This window comes from Ranitomeya imitator, chromosome 6, assembly GCF_032444005.1.
Source record: "Ranitomeya imitator isolate aRanImi1 chromosome 6, aRanImi1.pri, whole genome shotgun sequence".
NCBI classification, from domain to species: Eukaryota; Metazoa; Chordata; class Amphibia; order Anura; family Dendrobatidae; genus Ranitomeya; species Ranitomeya imitator.
The window spans coordinates 538432082-538449253 of NC_091287.1; the positions used below are offsets into that span (position 1 = coordinate 538432082).

General features: G+C 44.5%; 1 protein-coding gene across 1 annotated transcript in view; it reads right to left on the reverse strand.

The window, feature by feature from the left end:
• Positions 1-15970, reverse strand: part of TMEM71 (transmembrane protein 71) — a 42614-nt gene extending 26644 nt beyond the window's left edge. Inside the window, exon 1 of the mRNA XM_069732366.1 lies at positions 15653-15970. The gene's annotated coding sequence lies outside the window, so the exon portion shown is untranslated. The remainder of the gene's footprint in view (positions 1-15652) is intronic.
• Between the last annotated feature and the right edge of the window lie 1202 nt (positions 15971-17172).

Sequence of the window (17172 nt, forward strand, 5' to 3'; positions counted from 1 at the left end):
TACCAACCAGCAAGAATTCTGGCTCTCACAGACCTGTTAGTCTTTCTTCATTATTATTTATTATGTTTTGCTTATATAGAGCTATCTAATTCTGCAGCGCTTTACATACATTGTCATCAGTGTCCCGAATGGGGCTCACAGTCTAGATTCCTTATCAGTATGTTTAAGAAGCCTCCTACTCTGCACTCTTTACCTGCATTAATTGCTCCTCTTTGAACTCGTTACCTGTATAAAAGACACCTGTCCATATACTCAACCACACTCCAACCTCTCCACCATGGCCATGACCAAAGAGCTGTCTAAGGACACCAGAAACAAAATTGTAGACCTGCACAAGGCTGGTATGGGCTACAGGGATAATAGGCAAGCAGCTTTGTGAGAAGGCAACAACTGTAGGCGCAACTAATAGAAAATGGAAAAAACACATGATGACTGTCAATCTTCCTCGGTCTGGGGCTTCATGCAGTATCTTGCATCGTGGGGTAAGGATGATTCTGAGAAAGGTCAGGAATCAGTCCAGAACTACATAGGAGGACCTGGTCAATGACCTGAAGAGAGCTGGGACCACAGGCTCAAACATTACCGTTAGTAACACACTACGCCGTCATGGATTAAAATCCTGCATGTTCCCCTGCTCATGCCATGCCCATTTGAAGCTCGCTAATGACCATCTAGATGATCCAGAGGAGGCATGAGAGAAGGTCATGTGGTCAGATGAGACTAAAATAGAGCTTTCTGGTATTTACTCCACTGGTCGTGTTTGGAAGAAGAATAAGGTTGAGTACAACCCCAATAACACCATCCCAAACGTGAAGCATGGTGGAGGAAACATCATTCTATTGAAGGGATAATGGATAGGGTCATGTATTGTGAGATTTTAGCCAACAACCTCCTTCCCTCAGTAAGAGCACTGAAGATGGGTCATGGCTGGGTTTTTCAACATGACAATGACCTGAAACACACAGCCAGGGCAACATAGGAGTGGCTCCGTAAGAAGCATTTCAAGGTCCTGGAGTGGCCTAGTCAGTCTCCAGACCTGACCCCAATAGAAAATCTTTGGAGGGAGGTGAAACTCAATGTTACCCAGCGACAGCCCCGAAACCTGAAAGATCTGGAGACGATCTGTGTGGAGGAGGGGGCCAAAATCCCTGCTGCAGTGTGTGCAAACCTGGTCAAGAACTACGGGAAACGTCTGACCTCAGTAACTGCAAACAAAGGTTTCTGCACTAAATATTGAGTTCTGTTTTTCTACTGTATCAAACACTTATTTCATGCAATAAAATGCAAATGAAGTTTGTATAAATCATGCAATGTGATTTTCTGGATTTTATGTTTAGATTCTGTCTCTCACAGGTGAAGTGTACCTACGATAAAAATTACAATCTCTCCATTCTTTGTAGGTGGGAAAACTTACAAAATCAGCCGTGGATCAAATACTTATTCTCCCCATTGTATATAGAGGAATATATCATCACGTCTGACTGTCTGATGCCTCAGTCTTTAGAAATGATACATAAGCGAATCCCCGACATTAACACTCCCAGTGCGTCCCAGTACAGTGCCAGTGTCAACAGAACAGTCCCAGCTCCTACACTCCGCAGCCTCATTACTGTCTGGAATTCCAGCAATGTGACCGCCCCTTTAAGAATAACAAGGGAAGTGAATGGAGAGATAAAGGCAACATAATGAAATACAGTATATAAAGAGAGAAGCGAGAGAATCTACGTCATCCATTGTTTCATCTCATGTCACATGACCTGGCGCAGAAGACACGATCCTAGCGCACAGAGGGTCTGATTTATTACTGCATTTGCACTTTTTGGGGTCTTCTTAAGTAACGTTCAGATTTGCGTTCCGCCGGGCTGCGTCGGGCGCAGCCGCGGCGACGCATGCGTCATGCGCCCCTATATTTAACATGGGGGCGCATGGACATGCGTTGTGCTGCGTTTTGCAATGCATGCGTTTTTTTTTGCCGCACGCGTCAGGTCGCAGAGGATGCAGCAAGATGCATTTTTTGGCGTCCAAAATTCGGCAAAAAGGGACGCATGCGTCGCAAAACGCAGCGTTTTAGCGTGCGTTTTGGTGCGTTTTTATTTGCGTTGTGCGTTGCGTCGCCGATGCAGCGGCGCACAACGCAAATGTGAACGTAGCCTTACTCATGTTTTTTTTCACTTGCTTTTCATTTTCGCCTTTTATAGTCTATTTTATGTGTTTGTCTTTTTTTTTCAATGGAATTTCAAATGTTTTTAACTGATTCGTCAAATGTAATTTGTTAAAAAAAAAAACAAGTTGATTACTTTTGTGCCGATGTAGAAACTCCTTCCACTGGGGTACTGTTATGTGAGCTGGATACTTTGGTGCAAATGTTGAGCTACTTAGTGAAAAATGTTAATATTTAGGGGAGCGGCGGGAATAAAATAAGAACAAAAAATGGTCACTTTGGATTGGTGATCGATCTTTCTTAAGGAGTTTCTTACAAAATGCTCCCTCCCGATCATTGTACAAATGTTTGGGATTTTACTACATGCTGTTTTGGCAGCGAATGTTGGAGGCGATAACCCTAAATTGATGAAATGGTTAATAAATGCTGCTACAAAGAACAAGATTTTTTGCTGCATATCCTGCATCCTGTTGACAAATAACGCCTGATACTTTATATACACAATGTTCCGCTGGTTCTTCTGTAACAAGCTGCTCGGCGGCGTCACTGAGATTCTTGCAAAATGTCTTATTGCTGCACTTATCTATTATTGGCAACTTCTGTAAATGAAAAACAGCTCCTGTAATATGTGACATAACTTCTGATTATTATTGTTAATATTATTATACAGATTTATTATTGGCGGCTGCAGGTATCCAAAAATGTTATCTTACTTTATAGTCTCGGTCATTAAAGGGAATCTGTCCACAGGTTTTTTTTTTGTGAGCAGAATAATAATTCCAGGGATGTGTCACTTCCTCAGCAGTTTGCTGTAGTTTCTATATAATCAGTGTTTTATCAGCAGGAGATTATCATTGCAGGACTAGGTGTCACATGCCAGGCAGTCCAGCTAATCTGTGTAACCCCGCCCCTCCACCACTGATTGGCAGCTGGCTGACGGTGTACACAGGAGGCTGCCAATCAGTGGTGAGGGCGGGGCTATACACAGCTCAGCATTCCGAGCTCTGCTAGATCTACAGCAGAGGAAACAGGAATTCTATCAAAATGACAGCAAGCAGCCCAGTAAGTGACACATTGCCGGAATCAGGGTCTCTGCAGCTACATCATGTTGCTCTTGGATTACATAGGATAAACCTGCTGACATATTCACTTTAAGTTATGTTTTGTACGTCAGTCTTAATGAAGGGTGTGCCTCAGTAAGATCTGCCAAAGTCATTAGGAGGAACGCACTTCTCTAATACTTTTGTCCCCTGAGTCTATGCAGTAGATCTGGCGCCAAAAAATTAAGCTCAGTGTTATGATGTTAATCAGCCAGGAAAATGTTTTTATAACTAATGCTTAAGGATGGACAATTAATTTAAAGGGGTTGTTCCCTTTCAGGAAATATTGATCCCTGGGAACAGTTTGGCATAAAAAAAACGCACTACTCTCACAATCCCCAGGTCCACTGCTGAGGCTCTGCCGCTGCTCCCAATGTCTGCCATTGGCTGCAGCGCTGACATCAATACGACAGGGCAGGTCGCTGAGCTCACTGATTGGCTGCCATGCTTGGGATGGTGAGTGTTTTGCTCTTTTATACCACACTGAGCCTGGAGACTAATATTTCCTGAAAGAGGACAACGCCTTTAAGTATTTTTGACTATCCCTTTAATTTGGGAAATTCACTGTAATGTTCTTTTTCTACCCATGAAAACGGCCAATATGTAATGTACCATTTACCTAGAGGATCCCTCTATGACTTTGGTTTAGGCTTCCTTAAGAAATTAGTCATACTTTTCACACATAAATACTCGGTGCGTTTTTCATCGTCGGTCAGTGTCATTCATGATTTTCTTCTATGAAAACAATAAATAAATGATGATATCTTCTCTGATTCTAGTTTTCTTCTTTTACGCTACTGTATTTTCCAGGAACTTCATCAATGGCTCTTCAAGCTACAATAATTTACTGCTCTCCCAAAAATTGTCCCACTGTGCTGTCCCCGTTGCCCTTTGATACTACTACTGCACTGACCAAATCCCATTTTATCTGATACGACTCTGTTGTCGGCTATCTCGGGACTTGGGGCTCCTTCCCTGTCCCTAACGCTAGGGGCCCCCTTGCTAGCCCTGTTCCCCAGATTACTTCTGATGGTGAAGATGCCGGAGCCACATACCTTGCCTTAGCTCCTGAATCCACCCTCAGTCTGTACCCTTGCCTCATCCAGGGAAGAGGAGAGTAGTAGTGTACCGTAGTACACCAACTAGATGTCACGCACAGTGTAGGACAGACTAAGTGCAACACAAAGGGATAAGGAGAAGGGGGGCCCAACACTTGGGAAGCAGAGAGTAGAGACCCCTAGGCAGATCTAACGTCACCCTGTCTATCCTAAAAGACACTAAATAGTAGGATACCTAATCCCTGCCAGACCCTAGCAGTAAGCCCTGCTTAGGGAAGGAAGGGGTAAACTCTGGTCGAACCCCACTATCACTAAAGACAGCTAGGATAAACGAAACAAGAGAGACACTTAGCTTGAGTAGACTCAGAGAGAAACACTGACGCCCTCCAACCTACAGAGAGGACACTAGCAGACTGCTACAGCCCCAAACCTCAACAAAGGAGTGCAAATAGAAAATATCACCCACAACTCCCAACAACAAGATGGGCGTTATAAACACCCAGATCCAGGTGTGACCATTAAAGCCAGGGGAGGTGGCCACTGTGTTCTAGCATCAGAAGGACCAGGCAAAAGTCTGCAAAGCAAACTGCTGAGACCTTCTGCAGACAGTTGCAGTGCAACGGTCTGCAGCCTCTGATACATCCGTGACAGTGCCCCTCTTCTACGAGTGGCCTCCGGACACTCAAGACCAGTTTTTCTCAGGATAAGTGGCGTGGAACGAATGAACCAGCCTGGGGGCGTTCACCTCCGATGCAGAAACCCTCCAATGCACCAAGTATTGTAAGGAACGACGTTGGAGGCAAGAATCTACAATCCTCAAAATTATAAACTCGAGGTTACCATCAACCATTATTGGGGGAGGAGGTAGGGGTGAGGGCTCAAGGCCTTCCACATATCTATCTCTTGAGCAAAGATCTGTGAAAAACGTTGTAGACATTAAGAGCCTGATCTCAAGACGAAACGCTGCTGCACCAATGACGGCGGTTATATTATAGGGACCAATGAATGTAGGAAGGAACCCTCAACCTGAACTTACTGGTAAACAACCACACAAAGTCATTCACATTGATGTCCGGACCTAGCACGCGTTTACTGACAGTCAAACCTTTATACCTGTCTCCCCTGACCCTGTTAGGAACAGGTAGAGGCAAAACAGGACCAGATGGATGGGTATGCACAAACATTGCAGGTAGACACTTGCTCAGCCACATCCCAGTAGAACCCCGGCCACCAAAAATGATGAGAAAAGAGGTCTGCGGTTGCCTTACCTCCTGGGTGGCCAGCAAGTACAGAATCATGATATTCTCTAGTTACTTTGAAGAGCAATTTAGACGGCACAAATAACCACCTCCAACACCTTACCCTCCAGGTCACTGTACAAGGCCGAAATGCCTACCCCCGTCTGCAAAATTGGGGCAGGGTCCCCCAAGTCAGATAAATATGCCGGTAAGGACCCTGTGGATACAGCAGAAGGGGAAACGTTTAGGCAGTTACCATGACAGTAATCTCCCAACTTCACAATCTCTCTGGATTGCCAATCCACACTTGGATTATCCATCTCCCACCAGGGCAAACCCAGAACCATGGGAGTGTGGAGACCCTCCAGGACATAACAAGGGATTATTTCACAATGAAGAGACCCCACCGTCAGTCTTATGTTATGTACAGTCTGTGTCAGTGTTCTCTGTACAAGTGGTGCTGAGTCAATGGTGCAAACAGGAATAGGTTCAGCCAAGTTAGAGCCGACAAAGCCATGAGTTCTAGCAAACTCCGCATCCACCATACTGACTCCAGCTCCACTGTCTACAAACACAGGCATTTATTCAGACCTGCTCTCTAACACCATTATGCAGCCCCTTGTACCCTGCCTGTTACCCCCTTCTATGGTGTATGCTGCCCCACTTTTATAATGTATGCTGCTCCCCTTTTAAAATATATGTTCCCCCTTGTACTCTGCCGGCTGCCCCCTTTTATAATGTATACTACCCCCCTTTTCTAATATATGCTGCCTCCTTTTATAGTGTATACTGCCCCCCTTTTATAATAAATGCTGCCTCCTTTTATAGTGTATACTGCCCCCCTTTTATAATAAATGCTGCCTCCTTTTATGGTGTATACTGCCCCCTTTTCTAGTATATGCTGCCTCCTTTTATAGTGTATACTGCCCCCCTTTTATAATATATGCTACCCCTTTTATGGTGTATACTGCCTCCCTTTTATAATATATGCTGCCCCCTTTTATGGTGTATGCTGCCCCTTGTACTCTGCCTGCTAGCCCTTGTATAATATATTCTGCCTCCTTTTATGGTGTATACTGCCCCCGTTTTATAATATATGCTGCCTCCTTTTATGGTGTATACTGCCCCCCTTTAATAATATATGCTGCCCCTTTTTATGGTGCATGCTGCCCCTTGTACTCTGCCTGCTGCCCCACTTTTATAATGTATGCTGATCCCCTTTTAAAACATATGTTGCCCCCTTGTACTCTGCCGGCTGCTCCCTTTTATAGTGTATACTGCCCCCCTTTTATAATATATGCTGCCTCCTTTTATGGTGTATACTGCCCCCTTTTCAAATATATTCTGCCTCCTTTTATGGTGTATACTGCCCCCCTTTTCAAATATATTCTGCCTCCTTTTATGGTGTATACTGCCCCCCTTTTATAATATATGCTGCCCCCTTTTATGGTGTGTACTGCCCCCCTTTTATAATACATGCTGCCCCCTTTTATGGTGTATGCTGCCCCTTGTACTCTGCCTGCTACCCCCTTTTATAGTGTATACTGCCTCCCTTTTATTATATATGCTGCCTCCTTTTATGGTGTATACTGCCCATTGCATAATATATGCTGCCCCTTTTATGGTGTATGCTGCCCATTGCATAATATATGCTGCCCCCTTTTATAATATATGCTGCCCCCTTTTATGGTGTATGCTGCCCCTGTACCCTGCCTGCTGCCCCGTTTATAGCCTATGCTTCCCCTTCCCTGCAATCTGACTCTTTTTACAGCCTGGAATAATGTGTCTTATTTTTACTGATTGTCCTGGAGTTTCCATGCGGTTGGCCGCTCTGCCTGGCGCCCCCTTACATTGTGAATGCCGCCCCTATAACTGCACCTGACCCGCGCTCTGTTCTCACCTTCGTCACTAAACTGCAATGTTTCTGCTTTGATTATAAGAAGATTGGGGTAAGGAGAGGCCCAGGACAGTAGGAGGGAGGCGCCCGACACTGGGCAGCCCGCAGTCACCTTCCTGCCTCCACCAGTGACAGATGACGCAAAAATAGCTGCAGAGAATCTGCAGAGTCTGCACCATCACCGATAAAGCCGGCAGATCACGGCTGGTTGTAATGCAGAGCTGAGTTTGTTTTTGGATTTAGATACATTTAGGTACAGCAGAGCTGAGTTTGTTTTTGGAATTAGATACATTTAGGTACAGCAGAGCTGAGTTTGTTTTTGGATTTAGATACGTTTAGGTACAGCAGAGCTGAGTTTGTTTTTGGAATTAGATACATTTAGGTACAGCAGAGCTGAGTTTGTTTTTGGATTTAGATACATTTAGGTACAGCAGAGCTGAGTTTGTTTTTGGAATTAGATACATTTAGGTACAGCAGAGCTGAGTTTGTTTTTGGATTTAGATACATTTAGGTACAGCAGAGCTGAGTTTGTTTTTGGATTTAGATACGTTTAGGTACAGCAGAGCTGAGTTTGTTTTTGGAATTAGATACATTTGGGTACAGCAGAGCTGAGTTTGTTTTTGGATTTAGATACATTTAGGTACAGCAGAGCTGAGTTTGTTTTTGGAATTAGATACATTTAGGTACAGCAGAGCTGAGTTTGTTTTTGGATTTAGATACATTTAGGTACAGCAGAGCTGAGTTTGTTTTTGGAATTAGATACATTTAGGTACAGCAGAGCTGAGTTTGTTTTTGGATTTAGATACGTTTAGGTACAGCAGAGCTGAGTTTGTTTTTGGAATTAGATACATTTAGGTACAGCAGAGCTGAGTTTGTTTTTGGATTTAGATACATTTAGGTACAGCAGAGCTGAGTTTGTTTTTGGAATTAGATACGTTTAGGTACATCAGAGCTGAGTTTGTTTTTGGATTTAGATACGTTTAGGTACAGCAGAGCTGAGTTTGTTTTTGGATTTAGATACATTTAGGTACAGCAGAGCTGAGTTTGTTTTTGGAATTAGATACATTTAGGTACAGCAGAGCTGAGTTTGTTTTTGGATTTAGATACATTTAGGTACAGCAGAGCTGAGTTTGTTTTTGGATTTAGATACATTTAGGTACAGCAGAGCTGAGTTTGTTTTTGGATTTAGATACATTTAGGTACAGCAGAGCTGAGTTTGTTTTTGGAATTAGATACATTTAGGTACAGCAGAGCTGAGTTTGTTTTTGGATTTAGATACGTTTAGGTACAGCAGAGCTGAGTTTGTTTTTGGATTTAGATACGTTTAGGTACAGCAGAGCTGAGTTTGTTTTTGGATTTAGATACATTTAGGTACAGCGGAGCTGAGTTTGTTTTTGGATTTAGATACATTTAGGTACAGCAGAGCTGAGTTTGTTTTTGGAATTAGATACATTTAGGTACAGAAGAGCTGAGTTTGTTTTTGGATTTAGATACATTTAGGTACAGCAGAGCTGAGTTTGTTTTTGGATTTAGATACATTTAGGTACAGCAGAGCTGAGTTTGTTTTTGGATTTAGATACATTTAGGTACAGCAGAGCTGAGTTTGTTTTTGGATTTAAATACATTTAGTGTTATGTTTGCTAATGACAGGTGTTATGAAGGCAATCCAGAAACACAGTGTGCTTAGCGATCAGAGCGCACACAGTGATCTGACAAATACCCAAAAATACAAGAACGAGCTCTGAGACGTGGAAACTCTGTAGACTGCACACCTGGTCCTATCCTAAACACAACTAAAAGCGGCTGTGGATTGCGCCTAACAACTACCTAGGCAACTCGGCACAGCCTAAGAAACTAGCTAGCCTGAAGATAGAAAAATAGGCCTGACTTGCCCCAGAGAAATTCCCCAAAGGAAAAGGCAGCCCCCCACATATAATGACTGTGAGTAAGATGAAAAGACAAAACGTAGGGATGAAATAGATTCAGCAAAGTGGGGCCCGATATTCTAGGACAGAGCGAGGACAGTAAAGCGAACTTTGCAGTCTACAAAAAACCCTAAAGCAAAACCATGCAAAGGGGGCAAAAAAAACCCACCGTGCCGAACTAAAGGCACGGCGGTACACCCTTTGCGTCTCAGAGCTTCCAGCAAAACAAAAGACAAGCTGGACAGAAAAAAAGCAACAAAAAAGCAAAAAGCACTTAGCTATACAGAGCAGCAGGTCACAGGAACAATCAGGAGAAGCTCAGATCCAACACTGAAACATTGACAAGGAGCAAGGATAGCAGCATCAGGCGGAGTTAAGTAATGAAGCAGTTAACGAGCTCACCAGAACACCTGAGGGAGGAAGCTCAGAAGCTGCAGTACCACTTGTGACCACAGGAGTGAATTCAGCCACAGAATTCACAACAGTACCCCCCCCTTGAGGAGGGGTCACCGAACCCTCACCAGAGCCCCCAGGCCGACCAGGATGAGCCGCATGAAAGGCACGAACAAGATCGGAAGCATGAACATCAGAGGCAAAAACCCAGGAATTATCTTCCTGAGCATAACCCTTCCATTTAACCAGATACTGGAGTTTCCGTCTAGAAACACGAGAATCCAAAATCTTCTCCACAATATACTCCAATTCCCCCTCCACCAAAACCGGGGCAGGAGGATCAACAGATGGAACCATAGGTGCCACGTATCTCCGCAACAATGACCTATGGAATACGTTATGTATGGAAAAGGAGTCTGGGAGGGTCAAACGAAAAGACACAGGATTGAGAACCTCAGAAATCCTATACGGACCAATAAAACGAGGTTTAAATTTAGGAGAGGAAACCTTCATAGGAATATGACGAGAAGATAACCAAACCAGATCCCCAACACAAAGTCGGGGACCCACACGGCGTCTGCGATTAGCGAAAAGTTGAGCTTTCTCCTGGGACAAGATCAAATTGTCCACTACCTGAGTCCAGATCTGCTGCAACCTGTCCACCACAGAATCCACACCAGGACAGTCCGAAGACTCAACCTGTCCTGAAGAGAAACGAGGATGGAACCCAGAATTGCAGAAAAATGGAGAGCCCAAGGTAGCCGAGCTGGCCCGATTATTAAGGGCGAACTCAGCCAACGGCAAAAAGGACACCCAATCATCCTGGTCAGCGGAAACAAAGCATCTCAGATATGTTTCCAAGGTCTGATTGGTTCGTTCGGTCTGGCCATTAGTCTCAGGATGGAAAGCCGAGGAAAAGGATAGGTCAATGCCCATCCTACCACAAAAGGCCCGCCAAAACCTTGAAACAAACTGGGAACCTCTGTCAGAAACAATATTCTCAGGAATGCCATGCAACCGAACCACATGCTGAAAGAACAAAGGTACCAAATCAGAGGAGGAAGGCAATTTAGCCAAGGGCACCAGATGGACCATTTTAGAAAAGCGATCACAGACCACCCAAATGACTGACATCTTTTGAGAAACGGGAAGGTCAGAAATGAAATCCATCGAAATATGTGTCCAAGGCCTCTTTGGGACCGGCAAGGGCAAAAGCAACCCACTGGCACGAGAACAGCAGGGCTTAGCCCTAGCACAAATCCCACAGGACTGCACAAAAGTACGTACATCCCGTGACAGAGATGGCCACCAGAAGGATCTAGCCACTAACTCTCTGGTACCAAAGATTCCAGGATGACCAGCCAACACCGAACAATGAAGTTCAGAGATAAGTTTATTAGTCCACCTATCAGGGACGAACAGTTTCTCTGCTGGACAACGATCAGGTTTATTCGCCTGAAATTTTTGCAGCACCCGCCGCAAATCAGGGGAGATGGCAGACACAATGACTCCTTCCTTGAGGATACCCGCTGGCTCAGATAAACCCGGAGAGTCGGGCACAAAACTCCTAGACAGAGCATCCGCCTTCACATTTTTAGAGCCCGGAAGGTACGAAATCACAAAGTCGAAGCGGGCAAAAAATAACGACCATCGGGCCTGTCTAGGATTCAAGCGCTTGGCAGACTCGAGATAAGTCAAGTTCTTATGATCAGTCAATACCACCACGCGATGCTTAGCTCCTTCGAGCCAATGACGCCACTCCTCGAATGCCCACTTCATGGCCAGCAACTCTCGGTTGCCCACATCATAATTACGCTCAGCGGGCGAAAACTTCCTGGAAAAGAAAGCACATGGTTTCATCACTGAGCAATCAGAACCTCTCTGTGACAAAACCGCCCCTGCTCCAATCTCAGAAGCATCAACCTCGACCTGGAACGGAAGAGAAACATCTGGCTGACACAACACAGGGGCAGAACAAAAACGACGCTTCAACTCCTGAAAAGCTTCCACAGCAGCAGAAGACCAATTAACCAAATCAGCACCCTTCTTGGTCAAATCGGTCAATGGTTTGGCAATGCTAGAAAAATTACAGATGAACTTTTGCAGACTTTTCAGAGATGTCGGCTGAATCCAATCCTGGATGGCTTGGACCTTAACTGGATCCATCTCGATAGTAGAAGGGGTAAAGATGAACCCCAAAATTGAAACTTTCTGCACACCGAAGAGACACTTTGATCCCTTCACAAACAAAGAGTTAGCACGCAGGACCTGAAAAACCATTCTGACCTGCTTCACATGAGACTCCCAATCATCCGAGAAGATCAAAATGTCATCTAAGTACACAATCAGGAATTTATCCAGGTACTCTCGGAAGATGTCATGCATAAAAGACTGAAACACAGATGGAGCATTGGCAAGTCCGAACGGCATCACTAGATACTCAAAATGACCCTCGGGCGTATTGAATGCAGTTTTCCATTCATCTCCTTGCCTGATTCTCACCAGATTATACGCACCACGAAGATCTATCTTAGTGAACCAACTAGCCCCCTTAATCCGAGCAAACAAGTCAGATAACAATGGCAAGGGATACTGAAATTTAACAGTGATCTTATTAAGAAGGCGGTAATCAATACACGGTCTCAGCGAACCATCCTTCTTGGCTACAAAGAAGAACCCTGCTCCCAGTGGTGATGACGATGGGCGAATATGTCCCTTCTCCAGGGATTCCTTCACATAACTGCGCATAGCGGCGTGTTCGGGCACGGATAAATTAAATAATCGACCTTTAGGGAATTTACTACCAGGAATCAAATTGATAGCACAATCACAATCCCTATGCGGAGGTAGAGCATCGGACTTGGGCTCTTCAAATACATCCTGATAATCAGACAAGAACTCTGGGACCTCAGAAGGGGTGGATGACGAAATCGACAAAAATGGAACATCACCATGTACCCCCTGACAACCCCAGCTGGATACCGACATGGAATTCCAATCCAATACTGGATTATGGGTTTGTAGCCATGGCAACCCCAACACGACCACATCATGCAGATTATGCAACACCAGAAAGCGAATAACTTCCTGATGTGCAGGAGCCATGCACATGGTCAGCTGGGCCCAGTATTGAGGTTTATTCTTGGCCAAAGGTGTAGCATCAATTCCTCTCAATGGAATAGGACACCGCAAAGGCTCCAAGAAAAACCCACAACGTTTAGCATAATCCAAATCCATCAGATTCAGGGCAGCGCCCGAATCCACAAACGCCATGACAGAAAACGACGACAAAGAGCATATCAAGGTAATGGACAGAAGGAATTTGGACTGTACAGTACCAATGACGGCAGACCTAGCGGACCGCTTAGTGCGCTTAGGACAATCAGAAATAGCATGAGTGGAATCACCACAGTAGAAACACAGACCATTCAGACGTCTGTATTCCTGCCATTCAACTCTAGTCATAGTCCTATCGCACTGCATAGGCTCAGGTTTAACCTCAGGCAGTACCGCCAAATGGTGCACAGATTTACGCTCGCGCAAGCGTCGACCGATCTGAATGGCCAAAGACAAAGACTCATTCAAACCAGCAGGCATAGGAAATCCCACCATGACATCCTTAAGAGCCTCAGAGAGACCTTTTCTGAACAAAGCTGCCAGCGCAGATTCATTCCACTGAGTGAGTACTGACCATTTCCTAAATTTCTGACAATATACTTCTATATCATCCTGACCCTGGCACAAAGCCAGCAAATTTTTCTCAGCCTGATCCACTGAATTAGGCTCATCGTACAGCAATCCGAGCGCCAGGAAAAACGCATCGACACTACTCAATGCAGGGTCTCCTGGCGCAAGAGAAAATGCCCAGTCTTGAGGGTCGCCGTGCAAAAAAGAAATAATAATCAAAACCTGTTGAATAGGATTACCAGAAGAATGAGGTTTCAAGGCCAGAAATAGCTTACAATTATTTTTGAAACTTAGAAACTTAGTTCTATCTCCAAAAAACAAATCAGGAATAGGAATTCTTGGTTCTAACATAGATTTCTGATCAATAGTATCTTGAATTTTTTGTACATTTATAACGAGATTATTAATTGAACAGCACATACCCTGAATATCCATGTCCACACCTGTGTCCAGAATACCCAAATGTCTAGGGGAAAAAAAAAAAGTGAACACAGAGCAGAAAAAAAAAAAAAATGATGTCAGAACTTTTTCTTTCCCTCTATTGAGAATCATTAGTTTGGCTCCTTGTACTGTTATGTTTGCTAATGACAGGTGTTATGAAGGCAATCCAGAAACACAGTGTGCTTAGCGATTAGAGCGCACACAGTGATCTGACAAATACCCAAAAATACAAGAACGAGCTCTGAGACGTGGAAACTCTGTAGACTGCACACCTGATCCTATCCTAAACACAACTAAAAGTGGCTGTGGATTGCGCCTAACAACTACCTAGGCAACTCGGCACAGCCTAAGAAACTAGCTAGCCTGAAGATAGAAAAATAGGCCTGACTTGCCCCAGAGAAATTCCCCAAAGGAAAAGGCAGCCCCCCACATATAATGACCGTGAGTAAGATGAAAAGACAAAACGTAGGGATGAAATAGATTCAGCAAAGTGGGGCCCGATATTCTAGGACAGAGCGAGGACAGTAAAGCGAACTTTGCAGTCTACAAAAAACCCTAAAGCAAAACTACGCAAAGGGGGCAAAAAAAAACCACCGTGCCAAACTAACGGCACGGCGGTACACCCTTTGCGTCTCAGAGCTTCCAGCAAAACAAAAGACAAGCTGGACAGAAAAAAAGCAACAAAGAAGCAAAAAGCACTTAGCTATACAGAGCAGCAGGTCACAGGAACAATCAGGAGAAGCTCAGATCCAACACTGAAACATTGACAAGGAGCAAGGATAGCAGCATCAGGCGGAGTTAAGTAATGAAGCAGTTAACGAGCTCACCAGAACACCTGAGGGAGGAAGCTCAGAAGCTGCAGTACCACTTGTGACCACAGGAGTGAATTCAGCCACAGAATTCACAACAATTTAGGTACAGCAGAGCTGAGTTTGTTTTTGGATTTAAATAGATTTAGGTACAGCAGAGCTGAGTTTGTTTTTGGATTTAGATACATTTAGGTACAGCAGAGCTGAGTTTGTTTTTGGATTTAAATAGATTTAGGTACAGCAGAGCTGAGTTTGTTTTTGGATTTAAATACATTTAGGTACAGCAGAGCTGAGTTTGTTTTTGGATTTAGATACATTTAGGTACAGCAGAGCTCAGTTTGTCATTGTTCTGCTAATTAGCTGTGCTGTAATCTTACATAACTCGGTTGTTTCCCTGCATCATGACAGCACATGGTAGCAAATAACACACTCTTCTCTGCTACATGAGTATTTCCAGGATCCATGGTTCTACATCCCGACAAGTAAAAACGATACCTAATATACTGTGTATCCTTCAACGCAGCAACCTCAGAGAGGATATTGGGGAATCGCTTGAGTAGCAGTCCCCTAACATTCGGTTATTACTGGGACCGCTCTCGTTAGCTGCAGGAGGCATCTGGTAAATCCATTTGGATTAGTAAGTTCTGCAGCTTCCTTGTCTATCTCATCCCACTGTGAACCAGGGAGTTGTTGTGTAAGGAGGGACACAGACGGGAGGAACAACATATGGGCCCTTTGTAATCCAATAACTCGTCATGATGTGCTATCCCACCTGCTTTGTAGATAGAAGTGCCCCCCTTTACCTCTTCAGCCCTTATGCAGCTGCACAGGTTGCACCAATGATATTCCACCTCTGGAGGGATTGTACTTTAAGCAATTGTCCAATATTTTGGAAAAGGCGCACCAAACTGGACTGATGTGAGAAGTACGGGGCGTTACTTACCGATCTGATCAGCTCCTGTCTTATATCAATGTTTGGAGGGATCGGAAATGATCTAGTAGATCTGGTTCATGGATCCTGATGGTTTTGGGGGGATTTCTGCAGCATCCGTAATCCAGGAATCTCCCAATGTCACCTGTCAGTGACTTGTGCATTCATCCGGTGAATCTGGAGCCTCATTCAGTCTATTCCACAGAACAGGACCGCCAGCACCGCAGAAGCCCCCCACAATCTGGACCACCTCGTTGGGGGGGCTGTGCAGCCTCTGACATCCAGATCACTTCTCAACTGTCTTGTTTCTTTTCGAACCCAGTGTGTCGACAGTCGTCAGCGGCTGTCAGTGAGGTCACGCTTCCTGTCAGGCTGCAGCTAAGAGGCTTTCACAGGGAGAGATGCAGCAGAGCTGAGAGGGCTAGGCGGCAGGGGCGGACGCAGGCAGAAGAGGGTCTCTGTGCAGGAACAATATATGGGGTCTTTATAGTCCAATAGCTCCTCATAATGCACAATTCCACCTGCTTTAGACATAAAAATGAGGCCCCTTTACCTCTCGGGCCCCTGTGCGGATGCAATAATGATATGTCCGCCTCTAATAGGCAGCATACTGTAACTTGTCCAGATGATAAACCAATGGGTTAAATTACAAGTGTTTTCAAAAAGTTTTTGCTTAAGTTCTAAAAAGTTTTCTAAAACTTTTTGACAACTTTGTAATATACCTTGTGCACGGATTCTGCCCCATTTACAAGATGTCAGAGGTCACATTCAGAGGCAATATTCAATGTATATAGTAAAGTTTGTATCCAGGCTGCACAATGCTCTGTGAGCTAAAAAGACTCCTGACTGATACATTGTAGCAAAACAGAAAAGAGTTTTTTTAGCAAAAGATTTCCTGCAGCGGACACAATGGCGACCACTACTCTCCCGAGAGCAGGATCACATAGATACAGGATTCATTTCATTCAAAGGCAGCAGGCAGAGATCGTGAGACCTGGTGAAGACTGTAAACACGTAGCAGACGATTCATCGAAGCTTTTCTCCAGAGTTCTGATGAAAAAAAGCGTTGAAAAGTCGCGATATTTTTGATCAACGCGAGGTTGTTTAAAAAAAGCAACATCTGGCGCTTTCAGCACCTGAACAAAAAAGGGGGAGTGTGGAGCCGGGGCTCATTTGCGCACCCACTAAGTGCCCCACTTGATTCGTTAAGAGGTGTGCCTCTTAATGAACCAGGAGCGTCCGCTAAAACATTTCCTGAAGAGAGAATCAGCATTCTAGATGAATTGCCCCCAATGATCAGTTTCCACAAGAATTATCATATAAAACTATTCAAAATGTTTCAAACATTTCTGCAACTCATAGTGGAGCAGAAATGATGCAACTTTTGAAGTCTTTACGCCAATGCTGGGGCAGCTATGCCAACGTTGTGAAAAGCGGATGCACGGTAGCATAGCAGGAACGGGGCCTGACTGAGCTTGTGCGAAAAATTTATGGCAAAAAAGTCCCTGACTGGAGCACATTTATAAGCCACC